We start from the raw sequence: 19,790 nt of genomic DNA on the forward strand, positions 1-19,790 counted from the left end.
GTCAAAAGATGGAGACCATTGTGTCCAACATGGTGAAACACTGTCTATACTAAAAAATATGTAAGAATTAGTTGTATGTGCTGACGAGCACCTGTGGTCCCAGCTACTCGGGATCCTGAGGCAGGAGAATTGTTTGAACCCGGAAGGTGGAGGTTGCAGTGAGCCAAAATTGCAGTACTGCACTGCACTGCCCTCCAGCCTGGTGACAGAGCGAGACTCTGTCTCAAAAAAAAAAAAAAAAAAAAAAAAATTTAATATGTATTTCTGTCTTATCACTGCATCTTAAGGTCTCGATTGTTTCCATCAGAGCTCTGTGACTTATAGTGAGAAGGACTACAATTTAATAAGAAAAATGTGAAATTTTCTTTATTAAAGATGCATTTAATACAAGGAGGGAAATAATCAGATTTACTGGCTCAATTATTAAATGGTGCTTTGGTACAATACTGGATCATGCTATTTCATGGGAAAATATAGGTCATTTAGGAAATGATTTAGAGCCGGGCACGGTGGCTCACACCTGTAATCCCTGCACTTTGGGAGTCTGAGGCAGGTGGATCACCTGAGGTCAGGAGTTAGAGACCAGCCTGTCCAACATGGAGAAACCCCATCTCTACTAAAAATACAAAATTAGCTGGGTGTCGTGGCACGTGCCTGTAATCCCAGCTACTCAGGAGGCTGAGGCAAGAGAATTGCTTGGACCTGGGAGGTGGAATTTGTAGTGAGCTGATATCCTGCCACTGCACTCCAGCCTGGGCAACAAGAGCAAAATTCTGTCAAAAAAAAAAAAAAAAAGAAAAAAAGAAAAAAAGAAGTGATTTAGGTCAACGTGGTGGCTCATGCCTGTAATCTGAGCAGTTTGGGAGGCCTAGGCAGGAGGATTACTTGAGCCCAGGAGTTCGAGACCAGCCTGGGCAATGTGGCAAAAACCTGTCTCTACGAAAATATTAAAAAATTAGCCGGGCATGGTGGCATGCACCTATAGTCCCAGCTGCTTAGGCTGAAGTGGGAAGATCACTTGAGTCCAAGAGATCAAAGATGCAGTGAGCAGTAATCTGAGCTGTAATCATGCTACTGCACTCCAGCCTGGGCGACAGAGTGAGACCCTATTTAAAAAAAAAAAAAAAGTGTCTTATTTAAAAGATTTACTTGGTTACCAATTTTCTGGGAATTAACCCTGAAACTAGTAGAGAAAAATATGCAAACCTAGAAAGAACATAAGTATCAATTTGTGAATTTGTGTAATGTCTTTTTTTCTACCAGTAAGCCGTAACTAAGCTTGAATCGTAAGCTTTTTGGATTCTGTGGCCTCATTGAAAAACGTTGCAGTTGATCCTTTCAGCAGTCAACTTAAGCAAATATTTAAGTGTCTACTGTATGTCATGTCTTGTGTTAGGTGCTGGGAGGGAATTAAAAGGTAAATGACAATTTTTTTTTTTTTTTTTAGAGTTGGAATTTCACTGTGTTGGTCAGGCTGGTCTCGAACACCTGACCTGTGATCCACCCGCCGGGGCTTCCCGAAGTGCTGGGATTACAGGTGTGAGCCACTGCCCCTGGCCAACAAAATCATTTTTAAAGAGTTTACTTTTGGCCAGGCATGGTGGCTCATGCCTGTAATCCCAGCACTTTGGGAGGCCATTTCACCATGGGTGGATCATGAGGTCAGGATTTGAAGACCAGCCTGGCCAAGATGGTGAAATTCTGTCTTTACTAAAAATACTAAAATTAGCTAGGCATGGTAGCAGGCACCTGTAATCTCAGCTGCTTGGGAGGCTGAGGCGGAGAATTGCTTGAACCTGGGAGGCCAAGGTTGCAGTGAGCCGAGGTCGTGTCACTGCACTCCAGCTTAGGGGACAGAGATTCCTACTCAAAAAAAAAAAAAAAAAAAAAAAAAAATTAGCCGAGCCTGGTGGCGGGCACCTGTAATCCCAGCTGCTTGGGTACTGAGGCAAGAGAATGGTTTGAACCTAGGAGGTGGATGTTGCAGTGAGCCTGTATCATACCGTTGCACTCCAGCCTGGGCTACAGGGTGAGACTCTGTCTCAGAAAAAAAAAAATTCACTTAAAAAAAATTTTTTTCTAAAGGCTAGCCAAGTGAAGCAGAGGGAATGAAGAAGCAACAAAGAAATTTGTAACTGGTTGTGATCAATTAGTTGTAAACACTACTGCGCTTGGACCAGCCACATTATAATTAGAGACCAACACATAAATAATTCTGAGTCAGTATAAGTGCTATAATAGAGATCTGTACTAATTGCTATGGGAACATTAGTTCTGCCTAATAGTGGGAGGGGAAAGTAGGAGAAGACTTCCTAGAGAGTCAGTTGGGTCTTGAAGGAGGAATACAATTTGGTTGAGTCAGCAAACAAAAAGGACTGGAAAAGTTACTGTTTGAAGTTCAGACAACAGCTTGTATAAAGATACAGATGTGTGAGAAGTATGGACATGTGGGCTAGTTTAATGTGGGTATGAGGAAGGAGTGGAAGGAAGTGAAGTGAGAAACGAGTTGGAATCCAGTTTAGATGACCTTAGTAAGGGGTCTGTGAATTTTATTTTGTAGGTGCTGAGGAGTCATGGAAGAGTTTTTTAACCAGGTAAGGAACATATTTAGATTACTATTTAAGTGGAAGTAACTCTGTTGACAGTGTAGAAGTTAGATTTTGAAAGGCATAATTGATTGTAGGGAGACTAGTTGGTTGGGAGACTGGTATGATGACTTGAGAGATATTGAGGATATCAGGCATAGCAGTCATGGTGGAATTGTAGACAGATTGAAGAGTTTTTTTTTAAACGGAGTCTTGCTCTGTCGCCACACTGGAGTACGGTGGTGGGATCTTGGCTCACTGCAACCTCTGCCTCCCAGGTTCAAGCGATTCTCCTGCCTCAGCCGCCCGAGTAGCTGGGACTACAGGTGTGTGCCATCACACCCAGCTACTTTTTGTATTTTTAGTAGAGATGGGGCTTCACCGTGTTGGCCAGAGTGGTCTCGAACTCCTGACCTCATAATCCATCCGCCTTGGCCTCCCAAAGCACTGGGATTACAGGTGACAGCCACTGCGCCCAGCCAGATTGAAGAATTTAGGGGAATAACTAAAAGTTACTTTATATTGACTTTATATTGGGGTATGGGTAAAGGAAAAGGAGTTGACAGAGATGGATCTGAACTTGCTGGCTTGGATAACTAAGTGGAGTGTGATGTCATTAACCAGGTTAGGGAATACAACAGTAAAAGAGGGTATTACATTTGACGGAAATAAGTTTGATTTTTGGTATATTGGATTTGAGGTATCTGGGAAATCCAGTAGCAAATTAAATAGGCTTCTTTCTGGATATAGACATATATATATGAGTAGAAAGGTTTAGAAGGGAGATTCAGATTTAGTACTCATTAGCATATTAGTACAGGCAGTGCTCGACTTATGCCTACGGTCAGGACAGTGGGACGGTTGTAACACGATTTGGTCGTAAGTTGAGTAGGCTATATGTACAGTTGAAATTGAAATGGTGCACGCGGAGATGGTAGTGCCGCCAGAAGCTGGTCCGCACTGTCGTACGCCCTGCTGGGCAACGTTTGCGCTGCCAGACGCGGAGCAGTCGTAGCTAGCGGTTGTGGTTGTAAAGTCGAATGGTCGTAAGTTGCATAGGTTGTAAGTCGATCAATACCTACAGTTAAAGCCAGCTTGATGACCTTGTAAGTCCAAGCTTCAGTTGCTTTATAGGTTGCTCATTCATATCTTTTTGAAAAATTAGCCTTACAGGAATGTGGCATGACAACTACTGTCTCACAGTACAGTGCCAGTCTTTTTCCTTATTTTTCTATTTTTTTCTGTGAACTACTTGCTTCTTTTAGACAGAGTTTTGCTCTTGTGGCCCAGGCTGGAGTGCAGTGGCTTAATCTCAGCCCACTGCAACCTCTGCTTCCTGGGTTCAAACGATTCTTCTGCCTTAGCCTCCCAGGTAGCTGGGTTTACAGGCATACGCCACCATGCCCAACTAATTTTGTACTTTTAGTAGGAATAGGGTTTCTCCATGTTGGTCAGGCTGGTCTCCAACTCCTGACCTCAGGTCATCTGCCCACCTCAGCCTCCGAAAGTGCTGGGTTGAGCCAATGCGCTCAGCCACATACATAGTTTTTTTTTTTTTTTTTTTTTGAGACAGAGTTTCCCTCTTGTTACCCAGGCTGGAGTGCAATGGCGCGATCTCGGCTCACCGCAACCTCCGCCTCCTGGGTTCAGGCAATTCTCCTGCCTCAGCCTCCTGAGTGGGTGGGATTACAGGCACGCGCCACCATGCCCAGCTAATTTTTTTTTTAGTATTTTTAGTAGAGACGGGGTTTCACTATGTTGACCAGGACGGTCTCGATCTCTCGACCTCGTGATCCACCCGCCTCGGCCTCCCAAAGTGCTGGGATTACAGGCTTGAGCCACCGCGCCCGGCCGACATACATAGTTTTATAAAGTTTTCGATAAAAGGAAATTAGTATGCCTATGAGCTCTATACCATCTTTTCTTTTTCCCAATGGTTTGTCTTAGAAAAACTGCCTTCTTAACATCAGTTCTCTTTGAAAAACGGAAAAAGTAGCAATCCGTTCCATCAAATACCTCACATTAGAAATTGGGTGATTTTGGGAGGGGCGGGGGGTGGGGAGGTGGGAAGAGATAGCATGGGGAGAAATGACAGATACAGGTGAGGGGACGGAAGGCAGCAAACCACACTGCCATGTGTGTACCTATGCAACAGTCTTGCATGTTCATCACATGTACCCCAAAACCTAAAATGCAATAAAAAAAAAAAAAAAAAAAAAGAAATTGGGTGATTTTTGACTGGGTATGGTAGCTTACACCATTTAAACCCAGCGCTTTGGGAAGTGAAGGCAGGAGTATTGTTTCAGGCCAGGAGTTGGAGACCAGAGACCAACACAGCAACTCCATGTCTCCAAAAAAAAATTTTTTTTTTTTGAGACGGAGTTTCACTCTTGTTACCCAGGCTGGTGTGCAATGGCTCGATCTCGGCTCACCGCAACCTCCGCCTCCTGGGTTCAGGCAATTCTCCTGCCTCAGCCTCCTGAGTAGCTGGGATTACAGGCACGTGCCACCATGCGCAGCTAATTTTTTTGTATTTTTAGTAGAGACGGGGTTTCACTATGTTAACCAGGATGGTCTCGATCTCTTGACCTTGTGATCCACCTGCCTCAGCCTCCCAAAGTGCTGGGATTACAGGCTTGAGCCACCACACCCGGCCTAAAAAATTTTTTTTTAAAAAAATCTGGGCATGGTGGCAAGCACCTATAGTCCCAGCTACCTGGGAGGCTGAGGTAGGAGCATCACTTGAGTGTAGGAATTGGAGGCTGCAATGCGTTATGATCATGCCACTACATTCTAGCCTGGGATGCAACAGAGTGAGACCTCATGTCTTAAAAAATAAAGAAAAGGGCTGGGCGTAATCACACCTGTAATTAACACTTTGGGAGGCACAGGCGGGCGGATCACAAGGTCAGGAGATGGAGACCATTTTGGCCAACATGGTGAAACCCCATCTCTACTAAAAATACAAAAATTAGCTGGATGTGTTGGTGTGCGCCTGTAGTCCCAGCCACTCAGGAGGCTGAGGCAGGAGAATCGCTTGATCCTGGGAGGCGGAGGTTGCAGTGAGCCAAGATCGCGCTGCTGCACTCCAGTCATGGAGACTCTGTCGCAAAAAATAATAAATAAAGAAATCAAGAAATATAAAAAAAGATTAAGAAAAAGAAAACAAAGTGGGTGATATTTATGAACCAGAAACTCTGAAGATTTAGTTTGAAGAATACAGATCTTTTTGAACCAGCAGTGCTAGGTGTGTTCAGAACTGGGATTGAGAGCTCAAGCCACCTGTGTCTAGGCTTCTGTTACACTATAGCTTTTTCACAAGTGACGTAAGAACTGAAAACACTGAAATAAACATACGTCATGGTAAGTGAAAGGTATATATCTGTGGTGGCTCACGCCTGTAATCTCAACATTCTGGGAGGCATAGATGGATGGATCACTTGAGTTGAGGAGTTTGAGACCAACCTGAGCAATGTAGTGAGACTTTGTCTATATAAAAAATAAAAAAAAAATAGCTGGGGCCAGACGTAGTGGCTCATGCCTATAATCCCAGCACTTTGGGAAGCCAAGGGCATGGATCACTTAAGGTCAGGAGTTTGAGATCAGCCTGGCCAACATGGTGAAAACCCCCATCTCTACTAAAAATAAAAAATTATCCAGGTGTAGTGGTGTGTGCCTGTGATCCAAGCTACTAGGGAGGCTGAGACAGGAGAATCACTTGAACCTGGGAGACAGAGGTTGCAGTGAGCCAAGATTATACTGCTGTACTCCCACCTGGGTGACAGAGCAAGACTGTGTCTCAAAACAAAACAAAAAACAAAAAAAAAAAACGAGGCCAGGTGTGGTAGATCACAAGGTCAGGAGTTTGAGACCAGCCTGGCCAATATGGTGAAACCCTGTCTCTACTAAAAATACAAAAATTAGCTGGGCATGGTGGTGTATGCCTGTAGTCCCAGCTACTCGGGAGGCTGAGGCAAGAGAATTGCTTGAACCTAGGAGGCAGAGATTGCCGTGAACTGAGAGCGAGCCACTGCACTCCAGCCTAGGTGACAGAGTAAGACTCCATCTCAAAAAAAAACAACAACAAACAATTAGCTGGGCATGGTGGTGTGTGCCTGTAGTCCCAGCTATTCAGGAGGGCTGAGATGGGAGGATCAGTTGAGCATGGGAAGTTGAGGCTGCAGTGAATTGTGATTGAGCCACAGCACTCCAGCTTGGGTGACAGAGTGAGACACTGTCTCGGAAAAAAAGAAAGAGAAAATGGTATATATTCTATCCTTGCTTTTTGGAAGAATAATTTGGTATTAGGTGCTTTTTTTAATAGTTCATGACTTTGAAATATAAGTAGAGACATGTTTTATGAAAAAAGAATATGCAGAATATCTGAAATTGTTGGTAGATTTTAGGTAAGCACTGTTAATTTTTGTCTGAGACGGAGTCTCATCTGTCACCCAGCTGGAGTGCAGTGGTGCAATCCCAGCTCACTGGAACCTCCACCTCCAGGTTGAAGCAGTTCTTGTGTCTCAGCCTCCTGAATAGCAGGGACTGCAGGGACTACAGGCACCCATAACTACTCCTGGCCGATTTTTTGTATTTTAGTAGTGACAGGGTTTCACCGTGTTGCCAGGATGGGCTCAAACTCCTGAGCTCAGGCAATCCACCATATTGGCCTGTCAAAGTGCTGGGATTACAGGCATGAACCATTGTGCCTGGCCAATATTGTTAAAATTTTTTCAAGATGAGGTCTCACTGTGTTGCCCTGGCTGGAGTGTAGTGGCCTGATCAGGCTCACTGCAGCCTCAACCTCCTGGGCTCAAGTGATTCTCCTGCTTCAGCTCCTGAGTAACAAGACACTATAGGCACAGCTAATTTTTTTTTTTTTTTTTTTTTTTTTTTTTTTTTTTTTTTGGGAGGGTAGAGATGAAGTCTCACTGTGCTGCCCAGGCAGGTCTCAAACTCCTGGGCTCAAACAGTCCTCCCACCTCAGCCTTCCAAAGTGTTGGGATTACGGGCATTGAGCCATCACACCTAGCCCTAGATTATTTTGAATCACATCCCAGACATGTAATTTCATGAATAAATATTTCAGTATGTATCTCTAAAATATAAGGACAAAAAAAAAAAAAAAAAAAAGCCTAGCCGGGCACAGTGGCTCACACCTGTAATCTCAATTCTTTGGGAGGCCGAGGCGGGTGGATCACCTGAGGTCAGGAGTTCAAGACCAGCTTGGGCAACATGGTGAAACCCTGTCCTTAAAAAAATAATAAATAAAATAAAATTTAAAAAATCCCACGAAAAGTTACCTTTTTTTTTTTAAAGATAGAGTCTTGCTCTGTCACCAGGCTGGAGTGCAGTGGTGCAATCTTGGCTCACTGCAACCTCCACCTCATGGGTTCAAGCGATTCTTCCGCCTCAGCCTCCGGATGGTCTCGATCTCTTCACCTCGTGATCCACCCGCCTCGGTCTCTCAAAGTGCTGGGATTGCAGGTGTGAGCCACCGTACCCGGCCACCTTTTTTTTTTTTTTAAGACAGAGTTTTGCTCTTGTTGCCGAGGCTGGAGTGTGCAATGGTGCTGTTTCGGCGTACCACAACCTCCACCTCCTGGGTTCAAATGATTCTCCTGTGTCAGCCTCCTAAATAGCTGGGATTATAGGCATGTGCCACCACACCTGGCTAATTTTTTTGTATTTTTAGTAGAGACAGGGTTTCTCCATGTTGGTTAGGCTGGTCTTGAAATCCAGATCTCAGGTGATCCATCCGCCTCAGCCTCCCAAAGCCCTGGGATTACAGGCATGAGCCATGCCAGCCCTTTTTTTTTCTTTAAATACGGCCTAACTCTGTCATCCACGCTGGAGAGCAGTAGCGTGATCATGGCCCACTGCAGCCTCAACCTTCAGGCTCAAGCCGTCCTTCTCCCTTAGTCTCTGGAATAGCTGAGACTGTGGGGTCCAGGGTATACCATGGCTGACTAATTAAAACGTTTTTTTTTTTTTTTTTTTTGAGACGGAGTTTCGCTCTTGTTACCCAGGCTGGAGTGCAATGGCGCAATCTCGGCTCACCGCAACCTCCGCCTCCTGGGCTCAGGCAATTCTCCTGCCTCAGCCTCCTGAGTAGCTGGGATTACAGGCATGTGCCACCATGCCCAGCTAATTTTTTTGTATTTTTAGTAGAGACGGGGTTTCACCATGTTGACCAGGATGGTCTCGATCTCTCGACCTTGTGATCCACCCGCCTCGGCCTCCCAAAGTGCTGGGATTACAGGCTTGAGCCACCGCGCCCGGCCATTAAAACGTTTTTGTTTGTTTTTTTTCTTTTTTTTTTAAGTTATGGGGTCTTACTCTATTGGTTAGGCTTGTCTTGAACTCCTAGGCTCAAGCTATCCTTCAGTCTTGGCCTCCCAAAGTGCAGGAATTACAGGTGTGAGCCACCGTGCTCTGCCAGCAAGCATTTCTTTTTTCTCCCTCTCTCTTTTTTTTTTTTTTTTTTAAAGACAGGGTTTCACCATGTTGGTCAGACTGGTCTTGAACTCCCGACCTCAGGTGATCCACCTGCCTTTGCCTCCAAAGTGCTTGGATTACAGGTGTGAGCCACCACACCCAGCCAACAAGCATTTCTTAGTATCATCAAATAACCAGTCAGTCTTCTGCAATTATCTCATAATTTTTTGACTGTTTAAAGCAGTATCTAGATAAGGTTCATGCATTAAAATTTTCATAAGTCTGCTATTTACTTTTTTTTTTTTTTTTTTTTTTTTTAAAGAAAACAGCTTTATTGAGGTGACAGTGTTATTACAGTTCCATCACTGCTCCTGCAGAACAGGGCTACTTGCTAGGCAGTGTGTGGAGAGCAGCCTGATGTTTATCTTTTAATCTCTAGATTTGCCGCCCTTTTTTTTTTTTTTTTTTTTTTTTGAGACGGAGTTTCGCTCTTGTTACCCAGGCTGGAGTGCAATGGCGCGATCTCGGCTCACCGCAACCTCTGCCTCCTGAGTTCAGGCAATTCTCCTGCCTCAGCCTCCTGAGTAGCTGGGATTACAGGCAGGTGCCACCATGCCCAGCTAATTTTTTGTATTTTTAGTAGAGACGGGGTTTCACCATGTTGACCAGGATGGTCTCAATCTCTTGACCTCGTGATCCACCCGCCTTGGCCTCCCAAAGTGCTGGGATTACAGGCTTGAGCCACTGCGCCCGGCCTAGATTTGCCTTCTATCTCCTCACATATTTATTAAGGATCTTTTCATTTTTGTAAATTGAGACAGAGTCTCACTGTGTTGCTCAGGGTGGTCTCAAAATCCTGGCCTCAAGTGATCCTCCTGCCTCAGCCTCCCAAAGTGCTAGGATTTAAGCACAAGCCACTGTGCCCAGCCTTTCTTTTTTAACTGCTATCACTTTCCACTTTTTTGGAGGATTCTTTTTGTTGTTACTGAGGTGGAATCTCTCTCTGTCGCCAGGCTGGAGTGCAGTGGTGCTATCTTGGCTCACTATATCCTCACCACCTCCCAGGTTCATGCGATTCCTCTGCCTCAGCCTCCCACATAGCAGGGACTACAGGCGCCCACCACTGCGCCCAGCTAATTTTTATATATTTAGTTGAGACGGGGTTTCACCATGTTGACCAAGATGGTCTCCATCTCTTGACCTCGGGATTTGCCTGCCGTGGCCTCCCAAAGTGCTGGGATTACAGGCATGAGCCACTGCACCTGGCCCAGAGGATTCTTTTTACAGCTTATTTGCAAGGTAAGAAATCCTGTTTTCAACTTCTCCGCTTTCTTGCTGTTATTCAAAGCAATTGGTCATTCAGAACAAAGACTATGACTATATAGCTCTGTCAATGCTAGGAGCTAAAATGTAAGTATTAGTGTAGTGCCTTCCTACCCACCCAAAGTTTATGTACTGATGGGAGAAACAAGTTAACTCTCAATTATAGAGTTAGGAGTGACAGGCCGGGCACGGTGGCTCACGCCTGTAATCCCAGTGCTTTGGGAGGCTGAGGCAGGCAGATCACAAGGTCAAGAGATTGAGACCATTCTGGCCAAAATGGTGAAATCCCGTTTCTCCTAAAAATACAAAAAATTAGCTGGGCGTGGTGTCGTAGTCCCAGCTACTCAGGAGGCTGAGGCAGGAGAATTGCTTGAACCTGGGAGGCGGAGGTTGCAGTGAGCTGAGATCACGCCACTGCACTCCAGCCTGCCGCCTGGCAACAAAGCAAGACTCTGTCTCCAACAACAACAACAAAAAAGTGTGATGAGGCCGGGTGTGGTGGCTCAAGCTTGTAATCCCAGCACTTTGGGAGGCCAAGGCGGGTGGATCACGAGGTCGAGAGATCGAGACCATCCTGGTCAACATGGTGAAACCCCATCTCTACTAAAAATACAAAAAATTAGCTGGGCATGGTGGCACGTGCCTGTAATCCCAGCTACTCAGGAGGCTGAGGCAGGAGAATTGCTTGAACCCAGGAGGTGGAGGTTGCAGTGAGCTGAGATCGCGCCATTGCACTCCAGCGTGGGTAACAAGAGCGAAACTCCGTTTCAAAAAAAAAAAGAAAAGTGTGATGATAGGGCTCTTTAGGGTGTAATGGAAATACGTTAACCCTTAGCCCATGTTTAAAGGGAATCAAGGAAGGCTTGTGGATGGAGGATTGTCCAAAGTAAGACCTGAACTATGAGTATGAGTTAGGTAAAGAGTAAGAGGAAGATCATTGGCAGCAGAGGGACCATTGTTTGTAAAGTACAAGAAGCTAACATATTTTATTTTCACTGTTTGGAATGAATAGCATGTCTTTTATGAAAAATAGGTTTTCGGCCGGGCGCGGTGGCTCAAGCCTATAATCCCAGCACTTTGGGAGGCCGAGGCGGGTGGATCACAAGGTTGAGAGATCGAGATCATCCTGGTCAACATGGTGAAACCCCGTCTCTACTAAAAATACCAAAAAAAATTAGCTGGGCATGGTGGCGCGTGCCTGTAATCCCAGCTACTCAGGAGGCTGAGGCAGGAGAATTGCCTGAGCCCAGGAGGCGGAGGTTGTGGTGAGCCGAGATCGCGCCATTGCACTCCAGCCTGGGTAAAAAGAGCAAAACTCCGTCTCAAAAAAAAAAAAAAAAAAGAAAAATAGGTTTTCAACTTTGTTGTATTAAGTAATAATACATGTCTTTTTTTTTTTTTTTTTTAAAGATGGGGTTTCACCATGATGGCCGGGCTGGTCTTGAACTCCTGACCTCAGGTGATCCACCCACCTCGGCCTCCCAAAGTGCCAGGATCAAGGGATGAGCCACCGCGCTTGGCAATACATGTCTTTATACAAAACATTTGTCTTTTCTTCTGGACAACTGCAGGAAATCTCAGAGCAGCTGTGCAAGTGAAAAATTAAAATCTTGAAAAATAGATGTTAGATTTCTAATCATCCTAATACTGCCATTGTTTTTTTCTTTAAGTGAATCTAGGAAGCTAAACCCTACTTAAAAGTGGACACTTTGCAGGAAAGTTTAAAAAGTCTTTGACATGGCCAGGCATGGCATGGAGGTGGGTGGATTGCTTGAGCCCAGGATTTTGAGACCAGCCTGGGAAACATGGTGAAACCTCGTCTTTACAAAAAAAAATACAAAAATTAGCTGGGCATGATGGCTCACACCTGTAGTCTCAGGTACTTTGGAGACTGAGGCAGGAGGATTACTTGAGCCCAGAAGGTGGAGGTTGCAGTGAGCCAAGATCGCATCACTGCACTCCAGCCTGGGTGACAGAGTGAGACTCTGTATCCAAAAAAAAAAAAAAAAGTATTTGACAAGCTGATTCTAAAATTTATATGGAAAAGCAAAGGGACTATAAAATAGCCAAAACAATTTTGGAAAAAGGACAACAGAGTTGAAAGACTTACATTATCTTTTTTTTTTTTTTAAGAGACAGGGTTTCACCATACTGGTCAGGTTGCTCTCAAACTCCCGACCTCAGGTGATCTGCCTGCCTCAGCCTTAGCTTCCCAAAGTGCTGGGATTACAGGCGTGAGCCACCACGCCCAGATTGAAATACTTATACTATCTGATTTAAAGATTTACTAAAGAGCTACAGTAATCAAGACAGTGTGATATTGGCAAAAGGATAGATACATAGATCAATTAATAGAACAGAGCATTCAGAAATAGGCTTAGCCCAGGCACGGTGGCTTACGCCTGTAATCCCAGCACTTTGGGAGCCCGAGGCAGGCGCATCACAAGATCAGGAGATTGAGACCATCCTGGCCAACATGGTGAAACCCTGTCTCAACTAAAAATACAAAAATTCGCTTGGCATGGTGGTGCATGCCCGTAATCCCAGCTACTTGGGAAACTGAGGCAGGAGAATCCCTTGAACCAGGAATTTGGAAACTACAGTGAGCCAAGATTGTGCCACTGCACTCCAGTCTGGCAACAGAGTGAGACTCCCATCTAAATACATACATACATATATACATACATACATACATAAATGACCTAAGTATTTACCCAAGTGAAATAAAAATCTGTGTTCACAAAAGAACTTGTATGTGGCTGTTTACAGCAGTTTTATTTATAGTCACCACAAACTGGAAACAACCTGAATGACTCTTTTTTTTTTTTTTTTTGAGACGGAGTTTCGCTCTTGTTACCCAGGCTGGAGTGCAATGGCGAGATCTCGGCTCACCGCAACCTCCGCTTTCTGGGTTCAGGCAATTCTCCTGCCTCAGCCTCCTGAGTAGCTGGGATTACAGGCACGCACCACCATGCCCAGCTAATTTTTTGTATTTTTAGTAGAGATGGGGTTTCACCATGTTGACCAGGATGGTCTTGATTTCTTGACCTCGTGATCCACCCACCTCGGCCTCCCAAAGTGCTGGGATTACAGGCTTGAGCCACCGCACCCGGCCCTGAATGACTCTTAACTGGGGAATGAATAAATACCTGTGATATATCTATACAATGGAATACTACTCAGCAGTGAAAAGGAACCATTTGTATATGCCGTAACATGAATAAATCTCATGGATATTATACCCAGTGAAAGAAACGAAACTCAAGAGGCTATACTCTGTATGATTGCATTTGTATGATATTCTGGGGAAAACTCAAAACTCTAGGGACAGTGGTGAACAGATCAGTGATTGCCTGGGGTTAAGAGTAGAGAGAGAATGGCTGGGCACTGTGGCTTACGCCTGTAATTCCAGCCATTTGGGAGGCCAAGGTGGGTGGATCACAAGGTCAGGAGTTCAAGACCAGCCTGGCCAACATAGTTGAAACCGAATCTCTACTAAAAATACAAAAATTAGCTGGGCATGGTGACGTGTACCTGTAGTCCCAGCTACTGGGGAGGCTGAGGCAGGAAAATCACTTGAAACTAGAAGGTGGAGGTTGCAGTGAGCCAAGATGGTACCACTGCCCTCCAGCCAGGGCAACAGAGTGAGACTCTGTCTCATAAAAAAAAATTAAAAAAAAAAAAAAAAATAGAGAGTTTGACTACAAAGAGGTAGTATGAGGAAATATTTTAGGGGTGATATGACTGTTTTGATTGTGGTTGTAGTTACACGAGTATGCATTTATGAGAACTCTTAGAACTGAACACTAAAAGAGTGTTATTTTTGTCTGGGGGCGGAGGAGAGAGACTTTAAAGACTAATTCCAGAAATGTAATTCCCTAAATACATTTGAATTTTTAGCTTAATTTTATTTCTTTTTTTAAATACATTTTACATAATTAAAAAGTGTAGAAAATTTAGATCCTTTTAAACCTCATTTTACTTAGAAATGCAGTTGTGTAGGTTTTTTGTTGTTGTTCGTTTGTTTTTTGTTTTTTGTTTTTTGTTTTTTTTGAAACGAGGTCTTCTCTGTCACTCAGGCTGGAGTGCAGTGGAACCATCACAGCTCACTGCAACCTCTGCATCCCAGGCTCAAGTGATCCTCTCACCTCAGCCTCTCAAGTAACTGGAACTACAGATGGTGTACCACCATGCCTGACTAATTTTGGGGGAATTTTTTTGGTGTTTTTTTTGTAGAGATGGGGTTTTGCCATGTTACCCAGACTGGTCTTGAACTTATGGGATCAAGTATCTGGTTGCTTCAGCCTCCCAAAGTGCTGGGATTACAGGTGTGAGCCACTGTGCCCAGCCCACTTTCTTTGTTTTTTTTTTGTGACAAGATTTCTCTCTTATCCAGGCTGGTGTACAGTGTCATGATCATGGCTCTCTGCAGCCTTGACCTACTGAGTGCAAGCAATCCTACCTCGGCCTCTCAGGTAACTGGCCCTACAGGTGTGTGCCGCCGTGACCTACTAATTTTTATTTTTATTTTATTTTTATTTTTATTTTATTTTATTTTATTTTATTTTATTTTATTTTTTTGAGACGGAGTTTCGCTCTTGTTACCCAGCTGGAGTGCAATGGCGTAATCTTGGCTCACCGCAACCTCCACCTCCTGGGTTCAGGCAGTTCTCCTGCCTCAGCCTCCTGAGCAGCTGGGATTACAGGCACATGCCACCATGCCCAGCTAATTTTTTGTATTTTTAGTAGAGACGGGGTTTCACCATGTCGACCAAGATGGTCTCGATCTCTCGACCTCGTGATCCACCCGCCTCGGCCTCCCAAAGTGCTGGGATTACAGGCTTGAGCCACCGCGCCCGGCCTAATTTTTAAATTTTTTGTAGAGATAGGGTTTTCCTGTGTTGCCCAGGCTTTTCTAAAACTTCTGGGTTCAAGTAATCCTTACATCTTGGCATCCTCCCAAAGTGTTGGGATTACAGACATAAGCCCCAACTGCGCTCAGCCAACTAGCTTTCTTTTCCTTTCTTTTTCCTATCCTAGGACACTGTTGTGTCACCTGAAGACATATCCTTCACTTCAGTGCATGAAAAAGTTTTCAGTTAGGCCGAGCGTGGTGTGGCTCAAGCCTGTAATCCCAGCACTTTGGGAGGCCGAGGCAGATGGATCACGCGGTTAAGAGATCGAGACCATCTTGGTCAACATGGTGAAACCCTGTCTCTACTAAAAAAAAATACAAAAAATTAGCTGGGCATGGTGGCGCATGTCTGTAATCCCAGCTACTCAGGAGACTGAGGCAGGAGAATTGCATGAACCCAGGAGGCGGAGATTGCGGTGAGCTGAGATCGCGCCATTGCACTCCAGCCTGGGTCACAAGAGTGAAACTCCATTTCAAAAAAAAAAAAGGAAAAAAAAAAGTTTTCAGTTGGGAAATTTATCGTTAATTGGGGGATTAATATGTAGATCTCATCATAAGTCTAGCCAAATTATTCTCCTAGGGATTGCTTAATGGACTGAAGCTTGAATATTCAGAATACTGGGGCAGGAGGTATCCTTAAATATTCCTGGAAGTTATGTATTTCAGCTTCCAGGTGAGTGTGGAATTTTGGATTTGGGAAGACATTGAAAAAATAGCCTGGAATTTTTAGGCAGCTGGACCAAGTCCAATATTGATTAACATTTCCCCTCTGCTTGGCATCCAGTGTCTTCTCTCTGCTACTTTTTTCTGAGAGGCAATTTGAAGTATTTGCCAGTATTTCTGGATTCTGTCTCTACTCTGCTCTTATTTTTCGATAACAACTCTGCGTTTCCATCAGATATCAGATTTCTGGGTAATGACAAGTATTTAGATAAAGTATAGTAAGATTGGGGCTAGGCATGGTGGCCCACGCCTGTAATCCTAGCATTTTGGGAGGCCAAGGCAGGCAGATCACCTGAGGTCGGGAGTTCGAGACCAGCCTGACCAACATGGACAGACGCTATCTCTACTAAAAATAGAAAAATTAGCCGGGCATGGTGGCAGGTGCCTGTAATCCCAGCTACTCAGGAGGCTGAGGCAGAAGAATCGCTTGAATCTGGGAGGTGGAGGTTGCGTGAGCTGAGATCACGCCACTGCACTCCAGTCTGGGTAACAAGAGGGATTGTTGGGTGTCTCGTTAAGCTTCTGTCACCTGAATATTTGCTTCTTCTTGGTAAATTGTTAATCTAGTTGATTATTAATCTAGTTCTTTAATGTTATTCTCCCCCAGTCTTTCTCTTAAAGGCTACCGAGTAGACATTGCCTATACTACTTTCTTCTACACCTGCAGTTTACTGTATCCATATTCATGTTACCTTTTCCTTTCTTTGCTGTACTGTTAATCCCTCCCTGATATTATTGCATCACTATTTCTGTTTTATCTCAATCTTCAGTCTTTGTCTCTACTATCTCTTTTCCTCAACTCTCTGTCCCCACCTTACCTTCAGCTATTGTTGTGTTTCCCTCCTGTTCCTAAAAGTAGTCTCCTTTATTCTGTTAACTTTCTTTCTTTTTTTTTGAGGGGGAGTCTTACTCTGTCGCTCTGTCACCCAGCCTGGAATGCAGTGGTGTGATCTCGGCTCACTGCAACCTCCACCTCCTGGGTTCAAGTGATTCTCCTGCCTCAGCCTCTGGAGTAGCTGGGATTACAGGTGTGCCACCATCATGCCTGGCTAATTTTTGTGTTTTTAGTAGAGATGCGGTTTCACCATGTTGGCCAGGATGGTCTCTATCTCTTGAGCTTGTGATCCATCCAACTCAGCCTCTGTTTACTTTTTACAGCCAATTTTGTCCTTAAATACTATAATTGTGTTTTGTCCCCACCACTTCACTGAAATTGCTCTGTTTAGTGATGTGGTTTTCTTTTTCTTTTTTTTTTTTTTTTTTTTTGAGTTGGAGTTTCGCTCTTGTTATCCAGGCTGGAGTGCAATGGCGCGATCTCGGCTCACCGCAACCTCTGCCTCCTGGGCTCAGGCAATTCTCCTGCCTCAGCCTCCTGAGTAGCTGGGATTACAGGCATGCGCCACCACGCCCAGCTAGTTTTTTGTATTTTTAGTAGAGACGGGGTTTCACCATGTTGACCAGGATGGTCTCGATCTCTCGACCTCGTGATCCACCCGCCTCGGCCTCCCAAAGTGCTGGGATTACAGGCTTGAGCCACCGCGCCCGGCCCAGTGATGTGGTTTTCAAACCCAGATGACACTTTTCAGTCTTCAGCTTATTTACCTCTCTCCTGCTTTAAACTGTGATGCTGTCCACTCTTGGTTTTGCTCTAACCTCCTATTCCTTCTTAGCCTTCTTCATTGTCTCCTTTTCTTCTACTCAATCCCTAAATGCTGATGTTCTTGGCCCAAGGATTCTATTCTTTGCTGCCTTGCCTTGCCTTGCCTTCTTTCCCTCTTCCTTTCTGTCTCTTTTCTTTCTGTCTCAATTACAGCAGCCTTCTAACTAATCTGCATGTCTCAAGGCTTATCACCTCTTTTTTTTTTTTTTTTGAGACAGAGTTTCGCTCTTGTGACCCAGGCTGGAGTGCAATGGCGCGATCTCGGCTCACTGCAACCTCCGCTTCCTGGGTTCAGGCAATTCTTCTGCCTCAGCCTCCTGAGTAGCTGGGATTACAGGCATGCGCCACCATGCCCGGCTAATTTTTTATATTTTTAGTAGAGACGGGGTTTCACCATGTTGACCAGGATGGTCTCGATCTCTTGACCTCGTGATCCACCCGCCTCGGCCTCCCAAAGTGCTGGGATTACAGGCTTGAGCCACCGCGCCCGGCCTATCACCTCTTTTAATTTGTTTACCACACTGCCACAAGAGTGATATTCCTAAATTGTAAGACTACTTATGCCCTTTCCCTTTAATGCCCTTCATTACCCTGTTGCCTGATGCCTAGCAGTTGTTTGATTCCATCTTCCTTCCTCACTTTATTGTTTTTGCTTAAGCGATTTTCTTTTCTTCCAAGGACATTTCTTCCAAAATAGACAAATATAACCAATAGTCTGAACAAATATAACCAAGATTCTCCTAATTTATCTTTAGGATTTAGCTCATAGTTCATTTCTTCTGTTAAGTCTTTCCTGTTCCCAAGGCAGTATTAATCACTCTTGCTCATGGGCGACTCTGACATTTTATTATCCTGCTAACATTACATTTATTATTTTTTACATTGTTTATAGGGCAACATCTCATTCTATAAAATAGAATGCATGTTCCCTGCATTTATTATTTAATTGCTATTCTGTTTCTTCATCTGGATTGTGAGCTTTTTGTGGGTAGAGGTTATGCCTTTTTCACTTCTATTTCTTTTTCTTTTTTAATAGACAGGGTCTCACTCTGTTGCCCAGGCTGGAGTGCAGTGGCACCAACAAAGCTCCCTGCAGCTTCTAAACTCTTGGGCTCAGGAAATCCTCTTGTCTCAGCCTCCCCAAGCCAGCATGCCCAGCTAATTTTTATATTTTTTTGTAGAGACGGAGTCTCAATATGTTTTCCAGGCTGGTTTTTTCTTTTTTGAGATAGAGTCTTATTCTCACCCAAGCTAGAGTACAGTGGTGCTGTTATAGCTCACTGCAGTCCCAAACTCCTGGACCTAGATGATCCTCTCGTGTCAGCATCCCAAGTAGTTAGGACTATAGACACAAGCCACTGTACCTGGCTAATGAAAAAAAAATTTTTTTTGGCAAAGCCAAGGTCTTGCTATATTGCCCATGCTGGTCTCAAGCTTCTGGCCTCAAGTGATCCTCCCACCTCAGCCTCCCAAAATGCTAGGATTATAGGTGTGAGCGCCTGGGCTTTTTCACCTTTTTAACTTCAGCACCTAACAACTAAGCCTGCCAAATTTATTGAGTTTATACTGTGTTTCCAGCATTGGCAGTACACAAAACAAGATAGACAAAGTCCCTGCTCTTATGGAACTTACATTCCATTGAGGGCAAACAGACAACAAACACCTTTTTTTTTTTTTTGACATGGAGTTTTACTCTTGTTGCCTAGGCTGGAGTGCAATGGCACGATCTCTGCAACTTCCACCTCCCAGGTACGAGTGATTCTCCCATCTTAGCCTCCCAAGTAGCTCGGATTACAGTCATGTGTTGCCATGCTCGGCTATTTTTTTTTTTTTTTTTTTTTTTGGTATTGAGTAGAAACTGGGTTTCATCATGTTAGACAGGCTGGTTGCAAACTCCTGACCTCAGGTGGTCTACCTGCCTCGGCCTCCCAAAGTGCTGGTATTACAGGTGTGAGACATTGTGCCCAGCAACAAACAGCTTTTTAAAAATCAGTTAATGGCCGAGTATGTTGGCTTATATCTGTAAATCCGGCACTTTGGGAGGCCGAGGCAGGCAGATCACTTGAGGTCTGGAGTTCGAGACCAGCCTGGCCAACATGTTGAAACCCCGTCTCTACTGAAAATACCAAAAACTAGCTGAGTGTGG

The 19,790-nt window shown here is 44.5% G+C and overlaps 1 protein-coding gene across 5 annotated transcripts in view; it reads left to right on the forward strand.

Moving 5' to 3' along the window:
• The window catches only part of FAM222B (family with sequence similarity 222 member B), a 103,498-nt gene that overhangs the window by 15,075 nt on the left and 68,633 nt on the right, over positions 1 to 19,790 (forward strand). For 2 of the 5 annotated variants that reach the window (XM_074388460.1, XM_074388463.1), the window contains exon 2: positions 2,561 to 2,594. The exons of the other annotated variants lie outside the window; for them this stretch is intronic. The gene's annotated coding sequence lies outside the window, so the exon portion shown is untranslated. The remainder of the gene's footprint in view (positions 1 to 2,560; positions 2,595 to 19,790) is intronic. 5 annotated transcript variants of the gene reach the window in all.

Source organism: Saimiri boliviensis, chromosome 17 (assembly GCF_048565385.1).
Source record: "Saimiri boliviensis isolate mSaiBol1 chromosome 17, mSaiBol1.pri, whole genome shotgun sequence".
Classification (NCBI taxonomy): Eukaryota; Metazoa; Chordata; class Mammalia; order Primates; family Cebidae; genus Saimiri; species Saimiri boliviensis.